The 13055-nt window shown below is 35.5% G+C and overlaps 1 long non-coding RNA gene across 1 annotated transcript; it reads right to left on the reverse strand.

Annotated features, from left to right (window-relative positions):
* Positions 1–748: 748 nt before the first annotated feature.
* LOC114262623 (uncharacterized) lies at positions 749–3727 on the reverse strand. The gene is made up of 2 exons (XR_003629434.2): positions 3423–3727; positions 749–1015 (listed from the first exon to the last, which is right to left on the reverse strand). It is a non-coding gene; the product is annotated as an uncharacterized LOC114262623 (long non-coding RNA).
* Positions 3728–13055: the final 9328 nt, after the last annotated feature.

Below are 13055 nucleotides of genomic sequence, written 5' to 3' on the forward strand. Positions count from 1 at the left end.
TTGTGGTTATGGCGACAGTGTTGGTGGTGGGGTGGTTGTGTTTGTAAACGTATTCTACCTTTTAAAAGTGGAAAACGTTTTTCGTCCAAATTAGTTTATTTTCCAGTTTGACCATGAGAAATGTTTTTTGTTATTTGAAATGTTTTCCTTCCTATCTTTAGTCATCAATTGCTCTCCTTTCAGTACATGCAGTCTGTTTGGATAGGCTGATTTGGTGAGAAATGATTAGAAATGAAAAGAAAGAGATTTCTTTCTCATGTTTGGCTATAAATTTGGTGAGAAATGATTAGAATTGGGAGAAAGAGAACTCTCTTAGTTTTTATGTTTGATTTCTCACCAAAAGTGGTGAGTCTTGGTGAAAAAAAAATTGACTGGTTATAAATTTTTTATAATACTAAAGATTTTTTTTTTTTTTACGTATATCCCTCTCTCACATGTTTTACTTTCTTATCCATCTAAACGTGATAGTGAGGAAATACACTATTTTCTTTTCTTTTCTCTTCCAAATGAGAAACCACAATCAATTTTCTTTTTTTTTTTTTTGTCAAGGTTCAACTTTTGTGAAGTCTTTTATAAAACATAAAATTTTAGATATATTTGTCACGACCCAAACCCGCCCTTATAGGTTTAGCATCATAACCGGCCAGTAATCCTGGGATTACCGAAGGCCTCTGAGACAAATTAACATAATATTAGGGGCTAACGGAAGCAAATAACAAATATACATCGTCCATTGAGCCGTGCAGACTTATGTGAAACAGAAAAATTTTAAACTTTTTATATACTTATATACACATCATCATATATATACATATATAAGCTAGACATAAGGGACTTAGCCTTATTCACACAATACACAAGGACTTGTCTAGCTGGACAGGAAAATAAAACTTCAACTTATGCACTTAGCCATAACCACTAGTCATGTCCGGAACCTCTACGGGAGGCACATAGGTTGGCTGTCAAGAACTGATTCCAGGCAAACGCCTCTAAGCTTGGTCATGCACCTGATTACCTACATACATATATATAAACAATGAGCTGGGGCCCAGTGAATAATAACAGAGTAAATGATTTAATGAATGATGTCCATCACAGAGTTAGAAATCAAATTCTTATCAGAAACAGAGTCTTACGCATATTCAGATTCCAAATCAAAAACAGATTCATATACATATTCATAATCATTTCCATATTCAGATTTTGCATATAATCATACGTTGTACATCCATTAGCGTTAACAAATCCGATGACCCATAAAGGGACAGCCTTAAAGGCATTCCGATGACTTATGTGCACAAAGACGTTTCTGATGACCCATAAAGGGACCTGATGACCCATGAAGGGACCTGATGACCCATAAAGGGACGCATATCATATGAAGCTAAGGATGCCACGAATAACTTTCAGAATCTTGGACAATCATTCATTCATTCAAAACATAGCGTAGCATTTCAGAAGACTAATCATTTTATGTCATAATGTTCAGAAAATATTTAACATTGAACATAATTTTACATGTTATTACTCATAGATAGTTGCAGAAGCAGATCAGACAGATCACAATCAGGCAGGCAATAGCTCGTGACCTACACAAGCACATAACATATACACATTGAAATACAATATTACTCCCTTGATCAAACTTGACTTTTCTTGTCTTTTTCCGTCTAAATAGTCCGAAATTCTACTACGCTTATTCTTTCTCATTCAAATAAACTGGGTTCTTGTTTCACATATTCTTCCATTGCTAAGCTCTTCTTTTCCAAATAGATTGATCTTTTACTTGGCTTCTTAAACAACTACCACTAGATCAATGATTCATTTTTCAACTAACTAATCTATGTTGATTGGTAGCTTATTAATCTTTATTGAGTCATAAGTCATGTCTAGAATGCCTTAGAAAGAGATGAGAATAAAAATGTGAACTAAATGCAATTTTTCAAAATATGCTGAAAATGGGTCTCCGCTCGAGCGCCACTTTGGTCGCTTGAGCGGACTGTAAAATTTGAAAAACTACTGGGAGCTCGATTTTCACACTCGAGCGAGACTTTCCTCGCTCGAGCTGACAATGCAAATTCTGAAATTTCAAAATTGCAATTGAAGTTCCAATTTGGTATTCAAAGCCTCAAAACATGTACTTTTAGTACACAAAAATGGAAAACCATTGTATAATTTAGTAAACACTTTCAATTAGAAATCATTCATTCAAAATCATACTCCAATTGTCCAAATTTAGTTTTAACTCATCTTCTCTATATCAAACCCGATTTTGAGCCCACTAATTTTAAAACACGAATTAAACTTTCAAAGCTCTTGAAAAATTCATGATGTACGTACAATTGGAATTCAATTTCATGTTAGGACAAATAAATTCAACCAAAAGTAATTAATTTCTAAGTTAATTTTCATACATTTGATCATAGCTTCAATTTCTCATTTTCTCTTTAATTACATAAAATTGGCGTCAAGTTCTTTCTATTTTCCTTGAAATTATGAAATTGAAGTCATGAAACTTCTTATAAATTTTCCAGCTAATTTCCATAATCTTAAACTCAACTTAATTTGTAACCTCAACTTAATTCATAATCAAAATATGTTTAATTCAAATAAAATCTTAAATTACATTGCATACATGGATTAAAAGACTAATTATAAAATCAAAGCTTTATCTAGCATTAGGATTAATTCTAATTTTCCACAAACTTGATGTTCATAAAACATTTCCCTTTTCTCTTCAAAATATGAACTTAAATGGCTCAATTTCTTCAAAATCCATGATGCATGTAAATATAAATTCAAATACTCACTGAATTCCCTCATGCATGTAACAATGGAACTTAATCTCATACAAGATTACAAAAATTAAACTCAAAATAATTAATTTTTAATTTATTTTCCATAATAATCCACATGCATGTAACCCATTTCAAATTAACTTCTATAATTTTGAATCTAGTTCAATTTCATCACCATTTTACTAATTCCTTTTAATTACATGAAATTGAAGTTATATGACTCTGAGGAAAGTATTTGCAGGTATGAAATTAAGATTAAAACTAACTAATTTTCTGTATTCAAAATCAAATCATAATTTCATTCTTCAATTACTCTAATTAGATTTTTATTAATTTCCTTCATATCTAACCCAAATTTAAACTTATCCATCTTTTACACATGAATTAAATCTAAAATCTTGAAATTCCAACATGCATGCAAGGATGAGTTTCAATTTGTGAAGAATAATAGAAATCAAACTCTAACTAATTAATTTTCAATTTATCTCCATAATCTATAAACATAATTCCAATTTTCTTCATCTTCTTGCCAATTCCTATTAATTACATGATCTTGAGTCCAATTTCATCTTTAATTTCAAGTGTAATATAAAGATTCTATAAAAATTAAGCATAAATTCATACCTTAAACTTTAATTTCAGCATTCCTTTACTTCCCCTTTTCTTTTCTTCATTTTCTTTCTTTCCTCCATTGCTTTTCCTTGAGTTCTTCTCCAGAAATAGTACAAATCTTGGACTCTCTCTCTCTCTCTCTCTCTCTCTCTCTCTCTCTCTCTCTCTCTCTCTCTTCGGCTTTTTCCTTCCTACAACCTGATTGAGCTCCTTTTTCCATCTCATATACATGTAGATAATGGATGTCCAGCAATGCTCTCAACTTTTCTAGAAGTCTCACAAGCATAAGTCAACATCTTAATTAATTAGAGCAATATAGGATTATCTTGCCGATTATGTATTAATTTAATTGATTACTCTCTCTCTCTCTCTCTTTTTAATCAAATTTTCAAAAAATTTCAAATATTTAATTAAACTTATTTCTATCTTAAATTTTGATTTCTTAAATCATTTAAGCCTTCAATTTTTGATTAGACTCAAAATTTTCGTCAATTAAATTATATATTCAAATTAGACACCCCATAAATAAATTTAATTCGTAATAATTATAATTCTCAATCTTCATAATTTAATTATCTTGATTAACTCCAATTAGGATCTAATTAATCAAATCTCAATTTTACTAAACTGAAACGAATATTTAATTAAACTCTCGAATGGACCCATAATTAAGATTAAATTGATTCAACTTCTTAACTTCACTTCCTTAAGCCATTTGAACCCTTAATTTCGAATTCCAACATAAATCTTTAATAGAATCATCTACGAGTCAGATCCCACAATTCCCATAAATCCGAAATTAAATTATAATACTTGACAATTAAATTTCAAATCCTCTTAATTAATCAAGTACTAATCATTATACGTAATGAGGTCGTTACAATATTCAAACTGCAAATAAAAAAAATTGCAATATTTTACCAAAAATACTTTGGAAAGTGTGGTATTTTTATTATATATTAGCCAAAAGACTCAATTTTTAGCCACATTTTCCACTAAGCTTTTCAAAGCCTAAATGTTATGTACTTTGAAAAAATATTCAATAAATGTTCAAAATGCAAATGCATGGAGCAGTTTTTCTCTGGGTGGTGTGGGTCACCCTCGAAATAGATCTAATTTACATTTCTCATCTTTCAATTCCTTCCATCAATGTAAGAGGTTAAGGGATTAATTCTTTTACTAAAAAAAATTTCCAGTACAACTAACTTATCACAAAGTGTTGAAAATGCTTAATACAGTGTAATTTTGTTCCCCTCGATTTAAAATTTTATGTCAATGATTTAGAAGTCAAAATGAAACTAGAAAGAAAATGAAACATGAATAAAATTTAGAGAGTGAAAATGTTATTAAAATTTTAAAAATAAATAATACATTAATTTGAACATTGTATGCCTTTCACATGATGGCTTCCTGTCATTTTTTTTTTTCCATTGAAATTGATGTAGGAACAATATTGAAGCTCACTTAAAAAAATGTCACTATCTATATATTGACATGGCTAAGGAGAGGGCATTGATGGATGACTTTGTGATGGGAGGGAATAATGTCTTTGTGTCTTATTTACATTTGGTAGATGACACTATCTGTAGACATTCTATTTTTTACTGTTCCTAAGACTTGGACGTCATCGCTCGTGCACTCGATGATCGTGACTATTTTTGCTCGTTTTGGTGACCGAAGCCCTCGGCGGAATGCCCTGTCTTTGAGCCTTCAAACCCCATCCATCCTGTGCCTTGTCTTGGACCAAAACCTTCAGGCTTGCAACCCATGGTGGCCTGCCAGCCACCAATTGAGGATGTCGGCCACCCAAGTGGCCTGTCGGCCATCACTGGTGGCCTGCTGGCCACCAGTGTCTTTTTTCAGATATTTTGTTGATAGTTGTTCCAGCTGTTGGCACAATTGGTCTCATCTCCATACACGTGTATGGATGGATTTTTCTCAACCAAATGCTTGTTTATCTATATATATAGGGTCTCCTCCCCCACTTTGAGGGTTGAAAATTTTGGAACAAAAAATCTTTCACTCTCTCTCTCTCTTGCAAATTTGTACATATTTGCCTACTTACACTACACTTTTGCATATATTTCCTTAACCAAAGTTGATCATCTTTGAGCTGAGGTTCTTTGAAGCCATCTTGGAGCTCTTGAAGGTGGTTTTAGCTTCAATTAGTACCTAGAATTGTTCTTTGCTTCAAGAGGTATAATACTTGTCTTTTAAGCTTTCTTTGCATACTTGTTTTTCTATCTCTTCCTACTGCTTTTGGGCCATAAAAAACTCTGTTCTTGTGGGCTGAAATTGGTGTTTTAGGCCATTTAAGGTTAGAGAGGTATCTCACCCTTCTTTATTCCTTGCTTTTAAGGCTTTTTCACCTTTGTTTCCCACTTTCAAACTATCTTTTCTTGGGCTTTTAGCACTGAATTTCAGAGTATTTTTAGTGGAAAAAGTCATATTTTGAAGTCCAAAATTGGAGGGGTTAGCCTTCCCTTCTTGTGTCTAGTTTGCTAGCCTAGTTAGCTCCATGTGTTAGCTTAATTTTCTAGCCTTTTGTAGCTTGATTCCATCATGTTTTAGGCTCTATTATAGATTATTTTAACTCTATTTTTGGTTGTTTATTGCATTTGAGTCTTGTTTTGCATGCCTCTAGTGTAACAGTCCTCATAGGCTTGGTGTTTTAGGCCTTTAAGCACCACTTATTTGAGTTGATTGCATGTTTTAGTGCATTTCTCACTTCATTTCAGCACTTGTACTCTCTGCAACCTCCCTCATTTCTTCACTTTTTCATTTGCTTTGAGGGTTGTTTTAGCCTTAGGATAATTTAGCTTAGCTAGCTTATTCATTCGGACTCTCCTTCATGAGAGCGTAATGTAATAATGTGTATGTCTTCCAACCCCACGTTTTTCCCTTTTATTTAACTGCTTTTGATGGTTAGATTAGGTACGTGTTTCAATTAGCATACCTTATGCTTGCATCCATTCATCTTGTATTGCATGCACCGAGGCTTGGCGTATCATTCAAACTGCATTGTCATTTCAATACTTCTTCGAACACGTGCTTAAATTGCATGCTATTTAAATTGATCCATATACCATATTAGTAGCTGAGCCTATATTAGTTGCATATTGCATGCGTTGCATTAGACATTTGACATAGTTAGAAATCATGCATATTTTTCTAACTCATATCTTTTTAGCTTGGAGTATTAGGTGAGTTTTTAGTGCTTTAGCATATTTGCATGAGTGTGAGTGATTGCCATGACTACTATGCTTTCCATGAGACTAAGTGCTTACTTGATAAACTACTTGGATGCCTGTAGATGAATGATTATTGTTTGAATTGGAACAATCAATAAATGTACGTTTTTTAAGCCCACTATGTTTAGTGGCAAATTCGCAAACTTTAAGCCCACTTGAGGTGGCAAAATCAAACCCTTTTCGCAAAACAAACATGAAATTGAGTTGTTCAAATTTGGACAAACTAGCCTATACTTGCTTGTACGCATCACATAGTAATGCTAGCCTAACAACCGGAACAAGAGCACATAATGTTGATAAAAATAACATCATCATTAGTAAAAGCCGATCTTTGATCGGGCGAGCGGGGGTGCTCAATTTATGACCTTTCCCTCTCGTACCTAAGTTCTCGAGCCGAGGCAACTTTGGTGATGATGGACACATGGCCTTTGGCACAAGTCATGGGTTTCCTAAATTTTTCTAAAAATAAAATATTTAAGTGGCAACTCTATATCTGGAAAAGCAGTTCAATTTTGGCATTTTTGATTCAAAATCGATTTTCCAAAAGATTTGCCGGATTTGGACTCTTTGGTGTTTATCAATTTCACACTTCACTTGTGAAATTAGATTCAGAACCACGAGAGTCTAAACTGTAGGGCTTCTTTCGAACCTTCCGAAAAGGGACGCGAAAAAGTCGAGCTACTATCGATATATTTTGTTGTCTGTGGAAGAGCATAAAGTGGTTAACTTATTTTGAATTTGAAGTATCACCAAATACTCGGGGGTTTCCCATTGGGGTAATCCTAGGTGCATAGATTTTTGGGACCTAGTTATGTAAGAAAATAGTGAAAAGGTTGGAGGGTTAGAAAAATGAATTGATTTCTAGGGAGGAAGATTTACATTGGTTCAACAGTGTTATCAAGTATTCCTATTTATCATTTATCCTTTTTTGAGATTGGGTGAGTGCTTCAAACAAGATTAAAAGAATTATGATAGATTTGTTGTGGGAGGGATGTGATGAAGAGAAGAATGGTAACTTGACCAATTTGGGAAGTGGCTTGTCTCCCAAAGAAGAAACAGGGTCTTGTTGTTGGTAATATTGTTGCTAAAAATGAACCCTTGCTTGCCAAGTGGTTATGGATGTTTCCCATAGATTATGCTTCTCTACTGTATTCTGTCACTAAAATCAAGTATAGGGTTCAAGCTACTGGCTGGGATGCTAGAGTGGTAAATTGGAGAAATTCGTGTTCTCCTAAAAAATGTATTTCTCAAGGTTTGGTTTTGTTTGTTTTGGGAAATATGGAGAATTTCATTTTTGGGAAGATGTTTAGGTTGGGGATGTTTCTTTTGATAATTCATTCACTTGATTATGTTGCTTATCCCATTGTCAGAATGCTCCCATTGCTTCTATGACATAGTCCTTTCTTGTTTGTTCCAATCTCTGGGAATTTCAATTATTTAGAAGTCTTAATGATCATTGATCGTGAGTGTAATGAGTTGACTTCTTTGTTATCTATTCTCGGTGGTGTTTCAATGATGCCCAATTGTGTTGATAAGAGATTGTGGATTGATCATACTTCGGGTCTTTTTTCTTTTTTCTTCTATATTCTTTTTCTGACAATCATTAAGAATCTAAATGTGCCACTCTTTGAGCCTTGTAAGAGGATTTGGGATGCATATGGTCCTCTTAGAGTCAGTTTTTGTTTGGTATGTGGCTTACAAAAAGATCAATACCAATGGCATGATTCATAGTAGGAAACCTAATTGCTTGTTATCTCCACAACGTGGTGTATTATATACAAGGGATAAGGAGAACAATGATCATCTATTCCTGCATTGTGCTATCAATTTGGCATTATGGTGGAGCCTATTTCATGTGGTGCAAGAGCATTAAGTGGTTCCTTGTACTCACATGTGTAATGTTCATTTTGGGGGTTTGGTTAAAGTAAGAAGGCACAAGTTGTTTGCGGGCGTGTAGTTTGCGCTATGTTTTGGGAGGTGTGGTTGGAAGGAGATGCATGAATGTTTAAAAACAAGTTTGATGGGATATATGATAAAATATGTTATATGTCATCCTTTGTATTTGATCAATAGTGATTGGAGAGTGGTGTGTTATTTGTAACTTTATTTTCTTTTAATCTCTTCGAGGACGTATTATTGTCTTTGCTTATACTTTCTTTTTTCGTTTTGGTTAATATTAATTTATTTCATTGTCGATAAAAAAGTGTAAATTTAAGTAGTAAAATTCGTTCAATCAAACTAGTTTGCTTGACTTTTTTGTGCACGTCATGCGATAATGTACAATGACACGACAATATTGGTATTGGTGGAACCTAGTATAGTAGAGAGAAGCTATACAGGACCCAAGGCAACTCACACATGGGTGTTAATGCAACATGAGTTACAGTTGGATGTTTGCTTAATGGACAACTAAACCCCGAACCTGATTAGCTACTTCCAGGTGTCATCCTTTGGCAACTAATACTGTAGGATTTAAGCCAATGTCACCCACTCAGATTCCCACTTTCCTTTTCGCTACCAATTCTTTCCCTCTCTATTCGAGATTTCAAAATCAAACCCCAAATCCGAAAACCTAGATCATTTTCACCCATCGCCATTGCCATCGCAATTCATGGCCACTGTCAACGGCGATTTAACCTAACAATCACCTAAAGAAACTCAGGAAAAATAACTGGTAATCACTCTAGATGGAAATTCACTCAAATTCCCTAAACTCCCTCCAGAACTCATCTTTGAAATTCTATTGCGATTACCTATCAAGTCTTTGCTTTGGTTTAGAAGTGCATGCAAGTCTTGGTGCACCATGATATATGGGTGTGAAAAAGCACCTCAGTCTCATAACCAAGGATGACACCATCAACCCATGGAGGATCATGATTCGATATCCATTTCATAAGCCAAAGTCATGTTCTTTGGACTCGGTTTTTGACAATGAATCTCAATTACCCATTAAAGACTCTGTGCCTAGATGCTGGGATTGGGGGCTCATGTGATGGGTTGGTATGCATTTACTTTGTCGAAAATTATGATGACATCATTTATATATGGAATCCAACAACTGGAAAACACAAAATTTTGCCATCTTTTGGGAAAGGATTTATTCTTGCCATTTCTTATGGGTTTGGATATGACTCCTCCAATGATGATTACAAGGTGGTTAGGATCAGTAATTTTAATGATTCACTTGAAGTTAAGATTTATTCCTTAAGGACTGATTCATGGAGAAAGATTTAGGATTTCCCTAGCAATATAATTGGTTTTCATTCAATGGATTCAAGTAAGCTCGCAAATGGATCACTCAATTGGGTTGGAATCAATCCCAGCGATCACTCTTGGGTTATCACATCTCTTGATTCAGTGGAGAAGACATACTGAGAAATTCCACAACCTAATTATGGGAAGGAGTTTTCTAGGTTATTAGTTTGGGCTTTGAAAGGAAATCTGTGTGTTGTTTGTGAGGATACTTTTACTTTTTATGATGTGTGGGTAATGAATGAATATGGCAAGAAAGAGTCATGGACTAAATTGGTCAGTATGACTTATGTGCCGTAGCAAAGACATGTTCTGTGGTCAGAACCTTTGTGGTATTTCAAGGATGGTGAAATTTTGGTGAATTTTGGTGGGACATTGATCCTTTATGATCTCATAAAACATACAATCAAGTATCGTTCCATTTATGGCGTTCCTGATTTTCACGAAGTGATGATCTATCAAGAGAGCTTAGTTTCTCCTGATGATTTTATGAAGTTGCCAATTTACCTTAATAATTAAAGAATGAGAAGAAGAGGTAATACAAATTCTAGTTATATCTTTTGCTATTTCAAAGTTTCTTTCTTTTATATACAATATCTTTAATTATTTCCATGTTTATTGTGCCCTTCCTATTCATTGAAGTTGGAACTATAATTCGAAGAGCACTAATCTTCATTCTTTATGCTTTCCGAAGTTTGTCTTTCTATAGGATACTTTGTCAAATTTCAAGCAATAAAAGAGTGATCATATCATAGATATAGAAAGAAATCAATAGTATTGAACTTGCCAAAAAAAGTAATCAATAGTATTTGTGCGGGGAGCAAATATCCAGGCGAGCCCGCACTTATTGCTTCCGAGCTCCGATTCTATCCGATCACCTGCGTGCACAACGGCGGTGAGCTACCTGGCGGTGTGTGGCCGGAAAACCTCTCCGACGATCAAGCTAGACACACACACAAGGATAGAGAGAGAGAGAGAGGACTCAGTAGTGTTTAGTGTTTATCTCACCAAAATGTCATTTGCCCCAACATGGGGGACGCAGACTTACTTATATACCTTCTGCGCGCCAAATCCACTCTCATTCGTCTCTCGACACGTGGTGCTACTATTCCAATTGTCAGCACAAATCTTGCTGAACATCACCTAACCCGACTACCAGCCACTCTACTGGGAGCTCGGCAGCTGGGCTGCATTATCTCGGCTGTAGATGGCCGTGTTGTATAGCTGGCCAGAGCGCCCCGCTCGCCGCGCTCCGCTTCGACCGAGCTCGGGCATATCCCGACATCGCCGAGCTCGGGACAGCTACGCTTGTTTGCCGTGGGCCTTACTGTCGAGCAAACACATGTAGCTCGGTCCAACCTTGTCTTTCCTGGCGCCGGACAACCCATTTGACAAGCTTCGATATCAAGAAGCTACATAGCTCGGTCAAACCACGCCTTGCATTAACCGAGCAGGATCTTTCAAGATAGGGCCGTACTACCTCGGCCCAACCCTTGTTCAGCCCAAACCAGTTCGGCCCAATTCCTGATCATAAATCTCCCTCTTAGTATTATATTCCATTCATATATGTTTTGAATAATGTGTTATAACACAAAAGCCATAAAAAAAGAAATATGAAAAAACTAGAAAGAACACTATCAATTTGCTACAAAATTCCATATGCATTCTTTTCCCTTTATCTTCTAGGCATTTAAGTGGAACATAATAAAAACCAAATAAGTGGGAAGGGAAACTAGTAAACATGGATTGGAAGTCTCACATAACAAGAGATTAATTTATGGTTACTTTAAGTGCACCTTTCACATCTTAGAATAAAGAACTAGGGCTTCAGTTTCTATGATTGTGTTTATCTAGAAAACTTTTCCTTTGAACCATAAAGTACATGCTTTGAGTTAGGATAGTCAATCGAGTACAACTATTGTAGAGTATTTGGCTTGGCATGTGCCTTTACTATTTCCTGTTTGTTCTTGGGTTTGGTCTAAAGTTTCATGATAATGGTAAGCAACTAGTTGAGTAACTAATACAGGGTATTGAGAGAGAACTTGAGATTTGATAGAGTTGTGGAAGAAAGAAAGAGTTATATGCCCCCTATCAAATCTGATAGAGTTGATAGACTTCTTCCAAACTCATAACTCTTTCTTTCTTGTGAAATGTAAAGAAAGATTCGAAGAGTGGACGAAAGAAAGAAAGATTTGATAGAGTTGTTCCATATCTTGTGAAATGTAAATGGATTTTTTCACAATCTATCTTGCCCATGCTTATATGTCCCCTGCTTGTGAACAGTGTAAATTGCTTATTTGTGATTAGTTATTTCAAATTGTTTTCATTCCTTTTGGTTTATTTTCTTATGGATTTTGAAAGTTCTTTGTTGGGATGTTTGCCAATTACCAACTGGCTCATAGGCTTGGATGTCAACCCAATCACATGGTATTTGATCTTCAATATGTTTCCTAGGTGGGAAACAACGTTGATAGACTAAAAATTTTACATTTTGTCAAGATGAAACAAAGGAAAATTGAATGGTACTTGGCATAGGTATGAGAAGTATGAAGGGTAATGATGAATCTATTAGATCAGTGGCTATCTAGAATTGCTTTAATAGACTTATGCAAAGTTTGTATAATGAAACATAGCTTTGTCCCTTGGTGTGCAACATTTCCCTAGCAGCTTAGGCTATATTCATCCACTAAAGACTTACATGATGACGACTTCTTCTGGGTGGCTGGCAATTATGAAACAGCCGACGTACCGGGCTGGTTCATCAGCAAGAACTTTGGTTCCACATGTAAGCCACGCTAATTTGCTCGGTTAATACCCTGCCTTCAACATTCTATACTTAACAATTTTTCCTGTTTCTTTTGCAGCAATTCAGGCCTTGCAATCCAACTACCAATATCCCAACGTTGAAGCCATCCGAACCGTGCTCCGTTGCAGCCACCAGGATTGTAACGAGTTGCTCGGCTACACACCAACCTACAGATACTCAGCTCCACGCCGGAGCAAAGTTACAGACTTTCTCCGTGCTCCAACGCCTCCTCCAGACCCATCTCTACCGAACGTGCCACTAATCCGGCTGACCGAGGAACAAGAGATGGCAAAACGAAGCCACATCAAGAACCTCCTAACAGCCACCTCAGTCGAG

The sequence above is a fragment of the Camellia sinensis genome, chromosome 6 (assembly GCF_055761805.1).
Source record: "Camellia sinensis isolate YWXY chromosome 6, ASM5576180v1, whole genome shotgun sequence".
In the NCBI taxonomy this organism is placed as follows: Eukaryota; Viridiplantae; Streptophyta; class Magnoliopsida; order Ericales; family Theaceae; genus Camellia; species Camellia sinensis.